Below are 12552 nucleotides of genomic sequence, written 5' to 3' on the forward strand. Positions count from 1 at the left end.
GTAAATTGCTCTCACTGAGCACTTTAGATTTGTCACTGACAAGGTTTCTACCACGCACCACATGTTTTGATACATACAAAGAGCTTACAAACATATGAGTATCACAGATGCTATGATATGTCGTAACATTTGACGATGATGTTCTATGAGGATGAATCACAACGATTCGAAACCGGTAAAGGTACCCTTTGAATAAAGGGACTGAAAGTAAATTTGTAGCTGAATAACTAGGTATTTTCATGACGAATACTTAGATCTTAATACGCCAACATTTTACTCTTTGACAGTGGTTTTTTTTTGTTTTTGTTTCAAGTTAAACGAATAAACCAACTGGTGAAACACCCTCTCCGATGTCCCTGACAGTGATGTGCACAGAAATTGCACAGACAGTCCGTTGTACAGGCGTCCCTGCGGGACGCGTCACTATCTACCGTCCTGTTTGGTGCGGAGAGGTACGGGCTAAAGGGAAGACGCGGCGGTGAACGACCGCTGAGCTCACGACCAGAAAGGCCCGCGGCGCCCACCCCGAGGTATTGCACCAGCCGCCGCTTGCGCCACCCGACACGCCGCGCACCCGTCACGTCATGTTCCGCTGCACATGCTGCTCCCGTCACACATTTACCCGTGACACGACGCCGCAACTATTTCGTGGTTATGGCGACCAACACGCACGACACGTCAGTACGAAAAATAGCAATTCATGATGAAAAAAAAATACACACAACCGTGAAGCAAGGATGGATCCAACGAGCGGGCTGTGGGGGGTAGGGTGAGGGGAGGGGGGTTCATGGGTGGCCATGGGATCTCATGACGCCCCCCAAAACACATTTCAGTACGTTTCCCTCATATCCAGCAACAAGAAGCTCTTATTAAGGCAGTTGAGAAGGCGCAATGACAAAATGACGTAATGTGGTGCGAGGTACCGATGACAGATGGTTTGTACGGTATGGGTATCGTGAGAAAGACCGCCTGAAGTTCTCCGCGATTGGCTGCTGCGTTTGGAAGTTGCACGTCAAAATAAAAATCTTCTGTTATTAATATTAGAAAAACTAAAAAGTGTGTTTTTCTACATTTCATTTAAAAGCATCTCTCAATAGCAGGCTATCATTCCTTTATTTTACGAGTATTAATAACCAGCAGAATAATAAATTACTGCTAAACTAAAAGGCAGACGAATCACTTTGGTGATCTTCGAATCGCGCCTGACCTGGATGTCGGGCGAAGCGCTTCGGCTGTAAGATCAGAGGTGGTCCGACAGTTTCGAAGAACAGACAAGTTGTCTGCCACGATCGGTGTCAGTTAAGACTTTACTAACAATCTCTCGTTTGTAAATGTGAGAGCTCGTTGGGCGGTCTCTAAAGATAGACAAGTGGTCTGCCTTGGTCGGTACTGATTAAGGACTTAATAAGCTGTGTCTTGTTATTTGGGCATGTAACTGAGAACAATTTGATGGTAACTATGCAAACAGGCATTCATTGTTTTGTTTATTTTTATGGGCGTGTTAAGAATTGAAATTAGTTGTGATTCATCAACGAAAATATAGTTGTGCTAATCCTGCTAACAAAAAGCGAGTGGCATCCCGCATTACTAATTAATTGAAAATTTTGTTATTCATACAATATCAGTACTACTCTACAAGTTTATTACAGCCTCAAGATAGCGGATTCACGACCTATTTGCTGTTTGCTGCGCAGGGAACAAAACTATAGAAGACTGCAGGTTGGTGAAATTGTATTAGAACTTGCGCATCCGCTCAGGGCGGTGGAAGCAAATGGGCACTTCGCGTGTACTGCAATCTTAGTAGAAATGAGATCAGTGACGCGTCATCTGTGGTAACACAGACGAGGTATTTTTGAGGGAAGGGGTTTATCGTACGCACTTATGCATCTCCCTCTCTTTTTCGACTTGCCGCAACACGGTGATTATAGCTGAAGTTTCGCTACTTCATCCAGAGCAGACAAGAAACTATTTACCCTGTGGGTACCCAACTTTACGGGAATGATCTTCAGACAATGTGTAAGTAGGCTGTTTATGTTTTCTTATTGGCAACGTTACGTAGCGCTCTGTATGAAAATCACTGGCTGTGCTGTGTGCAGTCTGTGGCTAGTTTGCATTGTTGTCTGCCATTGTAGTGTTGGGCAGAGGCAGCTGGATGTTAACAGCGCGTAGCGTTGCGCAGTTGGAGGTGAGCCGCCAGCAGTGGTGGATGTGGAGAGAGAAATCGCGGAGTTTTGATATTTGTAAGAATGGATGTTATGAACTCCTATATATATTATGACTTTTGATGATATTAAGGTAAATACATTGTTTGTTCTCTATTAATATCTTTCATTTGCTAACTATCCCTATCAGTAGTTAGTGCCTTCCGTAGTTTGAATCTTTTATTTACCTGACAGTAGTGGTGCTCGCTGTATTGCAGTAGTTCGAGTAACCAAGATTTTTGTGAGGTAAGTGATTTGTGAAACGTATAGGTTAATGTTAGTCAGGGCCATTCTTTTGTAGGGATTTTTTAAAGTCAGATTGCGTTGCGCTAAAAATATTGTATGTCAGTTTAAGCACAGTCATGTATAAATTGTTTACAGGGGACGTTTCAAATGCGCTGCAGGATTTACGTTGTTAGTAGAGTTAGTTTCACGATTTGCAATTAGGCTCTCTACTGGTACGGCGACACAGGGTTGAAACACAAGCATCAGTGTACATTACAGTTGCAGACAGCCGACATGGATGTGAACAAGTGAACAGGGCTTCACTCGTAATACTGTTTATCAAAACAGCTGTAGTGCTGCTGCTCTTCGCGAATATCGACGCCTTAAAGGAATTACGGAGAGGTCCTGTTTCTGCACCGTGGCTGAGGTACATTACCCGGAAGCTCGAATCAACTGGCGATTTGGGAATTGCTCCTGGGAGAGGCGACTGTCAATCGTGCCAAAAATTGTTGAAGAAGTTACTGTTGCCATGGATGAGACTGCGGGGTGCAATGTGCGATTTTCAAGCAGTGCCCGAGCTGTGTCAAAATAACTGAACCTGTCATGCTCCACTGTTCGAAATGTGCTGCGAACAACTGTGAAGTGGTATCCGTACTATCTTCAGATTACTCACCAACTTGTACCACGTCAAGCACACATTCGAGCAGACTTTGCTCTTACGTTTCTTGCAAGGGCTGAGCTTTACGACATGTGCCCTTGGAACGTTTTTGTTTCATTGGGGCTGTGAACACTCACAGTTGTCGCATTTGGGAACCTGCGGGAGAGATTTGCTTTGGATTCTGATGTTTTTATGCACTACTTTGCTCCCCTTCACATTGCTGGTGAGTTGAGTCGGTTACTCGGTAACACATCTGGAGAAAATCGAATCATCGGCCGATCGCTCCAAACTACGTGACCACCAAGATCACCATCTGAACTCGGTTGATTTCTGGCTGTGGAGTTACCTGATGAGCAGGTTTTGACATTAACGAACGTTGGAGGTTGAAGATGAGCGTAGCTAGGGACCTAGCTAACATCCCACGTGACAAGTTTCGGGCAGCAACAGAGAGCAGCGGTTTCAGGCTGTCCTGCATGCAGACGTCGCCACACTGAGCAACGTTTGTAACATGGACCGTGAACGTGGTACGGAATTAAAAAATGTTACCCCTCTGTGGGAATCAAAATGTGGTTCTCTCAATGCTTTATTCCTTATTTCTCTTCTGTATGTCCTTACAAATGTCTCCAGAACGCTTCAACGGCCAACGATCACTCATTTCTCACGACGTCCCTCTCACGTAGCGAGAGTTTAAGTACAACCACCAACTAAGAGTCTCGAAAATGGTAAGGAGTTCTATAAATGACACGCTACACTTAACGCAGGATACTTTTCAGAGCTATGTCGATCTTCCGACCATGGAGTTTCCGCCCATACCGTAGGTACCGTGGCGTCTCCGAGATTCCGGTTTTGCACCGTCGTATTTATAATAAGAGCCTCCCCCAGTATTGAGTTACACCAGTCGTACACCAACAGCAGATGTGCTGCCAGTCAGGCAGTGCCCGCGCCGATAACATTCGGTTCTGGTTACGTTACCTGAGATCTCTACTCCGCGAGTAGTGGAAGTACTGTAATTACAACGAAAGGAAAGCCCTGTCTGAGGGATTGTCATCGCTACCGGGTGCACGGAAAAGCTGTCGAGTATACCAAATAGCTGTGCGTGAATTTCGAAAGGATTAAGTGCCCCGATGCAGCTTAAACATGACAAATGGCAGAATAATTGTTGAACAGCTACCTTTTTGCCCACCTGGCGAAACGGATGTGCAGATTAAACAACGAATGCATAACCCCAGGAAAATATTCTGCGAAGAACAGACTGTTGCCAGTTTTCTAAATTTTTAAAGAGGAATTTCAAGATCTGAAAGACAAAGGTTTAGATTTTGTCACTGATATGTCCAGTTACGAGAACTATGAGATTGGAATGTGTAGAGCAAGAAGAGGGGCTATTGGCACGACCAAGAACCCACACCCTAGTTCGGAGACTCAACTGAGAGAAGACATTTTGAAATTAATTAAAGATAGCAGGTTCTTTTTTTTTTTTTAATTGACGGTGGGCCTGTTCCTGACAGAATAACCTTGGTGTTTAGTTCTGAAGAAACAGAGAAAAGCCTGTTTGAAAACGGAACTGTTTTTATAGGCAGTACGCCTGACGGTTGTTCAGAACAATTTAAATAACTGTACACAATACTCGTCGACATCGGAAGAACAGGAGAGGAAACGAAGATATTTACCGTTTTATTTGCTTCGCCCCCAAAAAAATTCAAAATATTTTTTTTGGAAATAAAAACTGCCTTTGGGGCAGTGTATTTTGTTTCTCCCAGATGCTTTTTGTCTTTTTCACTTTAACGCATCATCAGTGGGATTATTAAAGGTGTTTGCAAGTTGGATGCTCAGGTAGAACAACTGACTTCACAGTGACTCGTGCGGAACACCAGGCTACTATGCCACAGAAGTTTTTTGACTGTGCTAAACCCAGTGCCCGTCAGCAACGTTTTCATACCGACTTCGCCACTCCCTACTGGAATACCAGTTGGCTTATTACGGAACACGCCTTTAGCGAGTTTCCTTTTGTCTGCCCATGTACTCCACCACAACAGCTAGTACTATCAAGACTCTGACGTGAATCTTTCGCATTGAAGGTCTAGCAGAAGTGTTGCTTTCAGGCAATGAATCCCAGATTGCTCTGGCAGTTTTGTGATACCAATGACATCAAGCATATGGCAGCTGCAATGTTCCACCCTCAATGTAATGGATAAGCGGACTGTTTCGTCAGAAATTTCAATCAACAGATGAACAAATACATGCCTCCCATATGCGGGAGCAAGCTTTAGTGCTCTTTCTCGTGTCCTACCGTTCCCAGACATGCAACGGCAAATCGTCAGCAGACCTGTTGCATGGACATTGACATAGGACACTGTGAAACGTCCCCTTTGAAAAATTTATGAATGACTGTGCTGATAAACCTCTTACATTATTTGCTTTTCAAACAGCTGAGCAAAACTGAACGTACTCAAACATTTCTCACTTTACTTATTCTGATCATCACTAAATTGACACACAATACTTTTAGCGCAACGCAATCTGACTTTTAATAATCCCTACAAAAGAATGGCCCTGACTAACAATAACCTATACCTTTCATGAATCACTTACCTCACAAAAATCTTCGTTACTCAAACTACTGCAATACAGCGTGCGCCAATACTGCCAGCTGAATAAAAGATTCTAAATACTGAAGGCACTAACTACTGATAGGCATAGTTAGCAAATGAAAGATTTTGATAGAGAACAGACAATGTATTTACCTTAATAGTGTTCAAAAGTCATAATATATATATATATATATATCAGTTCATGACATCCAGTCTTACAATTTTACTGCCTCTGATGGACACACGTCCAGATCATCCGCTCTCAAAACTCCGCCATCTCTCTCCCCACATCCACCACTGCTGGCGGCTCACCTCCAACTGCGCAACGCTACGCGCTGTTAACAGCAAACCGCCCAACACTACAATAGCATATTTTACAACAATGCCAACCAGCCACATACTGCACACAGCACAGTCAGTGATTGTCATATAGAGCGCTACGTGGCGTTACCAATAAAAAAACCTAAACAGCCTACTTACAACTGCTTCAGCTGCTGCATCATCCACAGCACTTGACCCATTCTCCACAGTGCTCTAAGTTTAATATGCATGCTTTAGTCTTTGTCAGAGCTTTTGCCAGACACAGGTGCTGGGAAAACGAGTTATCAGAAAAGCCTTGGGCTGTTTTTTCCGTACTGTACAACGTCCCTCCGGGCTGCAGAAATGCCACCAAAACCTGCTTCAATTGTGTGGGTTCCATGGTCCTACCATGGATTATCATTTGCAGATTCCATGCCCAGGAGGTCCCTGCAGCATCTGGTGCCTTTGCCTCCCTTGGCTCCCATCCTGCCGGTGCCAGGTGGGGAGTGAATGGACGTCGACGCAGCAACGTCGCCATCAATTCTGCACCAGTAGCCCCAGCAATGTGAGGCGGCCGCACTTCGCCCTGCCACCTCCCGGTGGGCCTTTATGGACCTTCCAGTCGCCAGTGCACCTCCATCGGTAATGATAATGCTATGTCGCTGGGCGTCAGTGTGCACCTTGCGGCTGGTTTTACGGCCGATATTTCCAGCTATTTAGAAGTCGAGGTGCAGGCTGCCAGTTCAAGTTACGGCTCCCGCGTCCGCGGTGGCACCCCGCTCCCAGGTCTTTCTCTCCCCACCTGCCATTGTTTCTTGCAGCACCAGTACACGACAGTTGGGGGGGGGGGGAGTTTATCCAGGCGGGAGGGGGAGGGAGGGGGAATATGATATCCTGCGCTATCAACACCTCGGCGCGCCAGTCCATGTCTAGAAGTTGGCAGTAACCCACGCGATTTCAGCGCCAATCTGCTGCCGGCTCCGAGACACATCCTATTCAGCCCGTGCAACCAGCATCACCATTGTGCGAACTTGCCACACCAGTGAGGTTAGTCTGTCTGTTAGTTCAGTTCTGCCTGTGTAGTGGAACCATTGTGGCGGCTCTGAGCACTATGGGACTTAACATCTATGGTCATCAGTCCCCTAGAACTTAGAACTACTTAAACCTAACTAACCTAAGGACAGCACACAACACCCAGCCATCACGAAGCAGAGAAAATCCCTGACCCCGCCGGGAATCGAACCCGGGTGGAACCATTGTCATTCAGTCTCTGTGGTTACGGTGGATATCACGCTGGCCTGTCAAACAGCATCTCTTTGGATTGTACTGTGGACTTGCTATCATTCAAGTTATGTAAAAGAATGTTGCTTTCTGTCTTAGAACCCACCAAATCCTTAGTATCCATAAATGTGATGATCAAACATATGGTAAGAAGTGGAATGAAAGGAAAGAGAAAAGAACATGCAGTCATTACGCAAGTCAGATCAAAATATGACCTAACAGTCTGCTTCGTCACGGAGGCAGAAATCAACCAAATGGAATAGCTGGGCTGTTTGCTGATATTGACTCAACAGAGCATATCTGGGATAGGCTGAAACTAAAGATCATCAATACGGTAATCCTCGTCATTGACACGGTCTGTCGTCGAAGAGAGCATCAGCGACGGCCCAGCTACCTTGTTGAGAGCTAAGGAGGATCTAAGCAGGGGCAGAGCAACACAGCACTGAATGTTACGCAGCAGCCGATTTTCCATTTTACATATGTTCAACTATATGAACTTTCAAACAGAGCGGCTATGTTATGGTTAACGTTTTTATTTAGTAGTGAAATTATTTTTTAGTTTTCTAACTTTGTCCTTGACCGCTTCCGTAGCCGAATGGTTAGCATGGCTGCCTTCAGTGCGGAAGAACCCAGGTTCGATTCCCGGTATTTCATCGTATTTTTCTGACGTAGGTGAGTTTGGAACAGGGTTCACTAACCCTCTTGAGGCCAAAGGCGGAGCAACTTGGCTAAAGAAGCAGCAGAGTCACCAGGATTCATCTCCCGGCAGTAACAGCTGCAGAGATTGGTGACATGCTGATCATGGTCCCACGAGCATACATTACTCCTCATAATGCCTTGTAGAAACAGGCCTAAACTGAGTCGTGTTTACATTTATGTTTAAAGTTTATTCTTTTGTTCCGTGTTCCCGTTAAGTCCTCAGATGTTCACACATGTGCAGGTGATGCTGAACTATTCTTGAGCACTATGAAATTATCTTTGGTATCATCCAAAAACTGCAGTGTTGTAACTAAGTCGGGACTTCGCATCGATACCCAGGAGTTAACGATGTGTCGCTGCGTTCCGCAACGACGAGTGGGAGGCGCTGGCAAAGCTACGCCCTCTCCCGCAGCGCCTCAGTGACATCGCACAGAGGCCAATATACAGCTGAGTACAGGAAGGCTCTGATCGAGCAGACTCGTTAGGACACATGTATTACTCATGTCTTAGACTGAACTGGGTTATGAACTTTGTACTTCAAGAGAAGAGTTTAGTAATTGTGTGCACAACTGATGCTTTAATGTTCACAGACAGTTGTAAATATTCAGCACATGCCTTTCGCAATGCGTTGTATACAGCTAAGTAAAGCTTTTTACCATTCTTTTAACAAAGTGAACAAATATTTCATATGTTGTAGTTCCACGCCGCCATCTCCCAGAGCGATCAAAGAACGCACAGTTGTACTGGATAATTGTAGGAGGGCTATTCTGAAAATAAACCAATGTGAAAATCAAAATCATTTTATTTGCAACAGTTAGCAGCTAGTTCTCTACATATTCGCCGCTCCTGCTTAGGCATATGCCATAGCATTGTACTAACTTTCCCATATCCTCGTCATAGTAGGCAGCTGCCTGTGCTTTCCGCCAATTTTTCTACGCTGGTCTACAGTTCGTTATCCGTGCCAACATGTTGTCTTCGTAGCCAGCGGTTCATGTGAGCAGAGATGAAACTCAGGGGGGAGCCTATTACAGCCTGTATGGTGAGTAATCAAAACAGTTCCCGTCGGAGGAGAATCTTCATTGTCCCTGCAGAGTGCGGTCGAGAATCGTCATGAAGAAGGAAACACACGACTGTTACGTTATCTGGGCTGCATGACATCAGGCGAAATTTATCACCAGACCTCACACTTGGCGTGAGACACTACTCTCTAGGCATCTTTACTAGTTCACTGTGCTCTCAGAACTGAAAAAAGAGCAACGTGACGCTATCCATACAATAGAGACACTTCCCACCACATCTGTGCAAAGCTTCATCGGATTTTCACTGTGATTTCCATGTCGCGCCATAGCTGATCTTATTTTACGGATAGGCCTCCTAGTTTCCTCAGGGCATAACAGCATCACTCTAGAAGAGGCAAACAGTGGGTGTCACGTGAGAGATGATGAAATAGACACACCGAGTGAAAGAAACTATCACGACTTCTGTGAAAAGACGATTGATGATCTAGTCGGCAGCCGTGATTAGTACATATTGGAAACGTTAATGAAGCTCTACGGTGGCATGTGGTTTCGGTAGTGATGAATACCACACCTACTCGCTGCTGTATCCTGATACAGGCAGGCCGGGAAAGTCAAACATAAACCTGTTGCACAGTAGCCACACGATCGCACGCAGAAAATGTCCACGGCAAACTACTTCATCCGCAGTTGCTGCAATGACGATCCCATAAGAGGGCCTGTAAGAGGCCGCTTTCTGCACCTTGCCTGCGCTCACGCTTTGTCCGGGGGAGCCAACGCCTCTCTTCCGCCCACGCCCTTATCCCTCACGAGTAGCTCAAGATGTTCTAAAATTGATGCGGCGTTGCTGAAAGGAGCTTCTGACGTCAGACACTGTTCGATATTTTTAGTGCTGTGCTCCAAGACTTCCAGCAATGACAGAAAAAGCTGTGACCGAGATAATGTCGTTATTCAGCTTTGTATCTAGAAGTAAGAAAGATGATTAGCATATGACGTCCCGTCGACGACTAGGTCATTAGAGACGGAGCACAAGTCCACGTGGCACGAGGGATGCGGACGGAAAACTGACGTGTCCTTCTAAAAGGAACTACCCCGCCATTTCCCTTGAGTGGTTTGGGGAAAACCTGTATCAGTAGAGGCGAAAGGGGTTCGAACCGCTGCCCTCTCGAATTCGAATTTGGCAGCACTACTGTAAAATGTGTCGCTTTGTGTGTGTGTGTGTGTGTGTGTGTGTGTGTGTGTGTGTGTGTGTGTGTGTGAGCCTTACTGTCATTTCCTTCTTTGCACGTCCGCAGCTCGTGGTCGTGCGGTAGCGTTCTCGCTTCCCACGCCCGGGTTCCCGGGTTCGATTCCCGGCGGGGTCAGGGATTTTCTCTGCCTCGTGATGACTGGGTGTTGTGTGCTGTCCTTAGGTTAGTTAAGTTTAAGTAGTTCTAAGTTCTAGGGGACTGACGACCATAGATGTTAAGTCCCATAGTGCTCAGAGCCATTTGAACCTTCTTTGCGCAATGGAAACGCTTATGTTGAGCAAAGGTGCAGCAATCACATCACACGTGGCAAGTTACTTACCTCGTGAGTGGTTACGGGCTATCACACTATCTTTCTAAAAGAGCTTGTGTGTGTGGTAAAAAAAAAAAAAAAAAAAAAAAAAAAACTGAATGCTGTATCGCTGAATCACGAGGCAGGTATATTAGGACTTACTGACATTTTGGAGCAGATGCAAGACACCGTTTCCTACATGACCCTTGTAAGTACAACTGTTGAACTCAGACACGAGGTTTTCTGCAGTTTGACAGTATGCAACGAAATGAAATGTTGTGAAATTGATGAATAATATAGCTGGACACCCTAAATATGTTAACTTCCTTTACTTTCTGTTTCCACTACAAAATAGTATGTAAGATAACATTCTACTGAAACCTTGTTTTCTGTTGTTCCTTTTATGTGACGCACGCGGGAGAAATGGACGCTCTCAATACTGACGGAGATATCGTTCTATCACAACAAGAGTCGTGAAAGCATGTTAGTTTGCGCGTTGTCAGAAAGCGACCCCAGTATATCCGCCCAAAGCAAATTTTTAAGGGAACTGCGCTCATTCGATAAAAAAACCGTACAAATAAAGTGCTTGAATTATTGTGAGATACTGTTTCATTGTGAAAGAAAATATTTGTAATGAATTGAAGGTCATATATTGTAACTATACAGAAAAAGATACTGTATTTGTTAAATGACTTGTATGTGTAGCAGTATGAGTAAAAATCCTAGTTAGGAAGACCGAGAATATTTTTCGACTTTACCTGTAGTGGACATAATTTTAAATGTGGATTTCTGCAGTTCCACCTTTCTGAGGCTCGTAGACACTTGTTTCTCATGTTTCAGTTCATACTAACGTAGAATGTGTAATTGAAATTAAGCATTTATTACTGACGTTCCCCTTTTCATTGAAAGAAAATATTAATGAGCACACTATAATAACATATGTAATTAGGACGAAAAAAATTAGTCTGTTCTAAAAGACGAGAGAATTTTCTTTACTCAGACAGCTCACGAAAAGAAACAAATAGTAGAAAATATTAATCTGGCAAGAAGAAAGAAGAAATTTTTTGGGGTCTGTGAGAGGAATGTGTGCAGGAGAGATAAGGACGAACGTTTGTTTGGTTGTTGGGACTCTTCGGCGGAGAGCAGCGCTGTATCTTAAAGAAAAAACTGAACAAGTGCTAGCGCGACCCTCTCTCTCTGAGAGTTCCGTGTAAAACTTAATTATTTAAGTAAATAGTTCATAGACAGATTTTCATGAGTAAGTTTGGGAGTAGATGCGCCACTAGCTGTAACCGGCCACGCTTTGCTGGGGCCAGTCTGCTTAAGGGGATAAGAAAGTAAAGAATTAGCACACGTTTCTGTTATGTATGACCGCTACGGTCGCAGGTTCGAATCCTGCCTCGGGCATGGATGTGTGTGACGTCCTTAGGTTAGTTAGGTTTGAGTATTTCTAAGTTCTAGGGGACTGATGATCTCAGCTGTTAAGTCCCATAGTGCTCAGAGCCATTTGAACCATTTGTTATGTATGGGAACTGGGTATACATCCAAATCTCCTTCTCTCCTCTGTCTCTGTCCACCTCCCACGCCTCCTTTCTTTGTCCATCTTCTCCTCCTTCCCCCTCTCTCAGTCCATCACCTCTTCCCCCTTTCCCTGTCCATTTTCATCTCCCTCCCTCTCTCCATCTCCTCCTTCCCGTTTTCTATGTCCATGTCTTCCTATCCCTCTGTCCGTTTCCTCTTCCCCCCCCCCCCCCTCTCTCTCTCCCTCTCTCTCTCTCTGACCTTGACCCTTGTTTATTATTATTGGAAATTCAGTTGTATTCCAATCATAAACCAATATGTTAGCTAACAATGTTTCGCTACTGTGTATTTTATGTATATATCTATATATTAAAAATACACTACTGGCCATTAAAATTGCTACACCACGAAGATGACGTGCTACAGACGTGAAATTTAACCGACAGGAAGAAGATGCTGTGATATACAAATGATTAGCCTTTCAGAGCATTGACACAAGGTTGGCACCGGTGGCGACGCCTAGA

This window comes from Schistocerca piceifrons, chromosome 4 (genome assembly GCF_021461385.2).
Source record: "Schistocerca piceifrons isolate TAMUIC-IGC-003096 chromosome 4, iqSchPice1.1, whole genome shotgun sequence".
Taxonomy (NCBI): Eukaryota; Metazoa; Arthropoda; class Insecta; order Orthoptera; family Acrididae; genus Schistocerca; species Schistocerca piceifrons.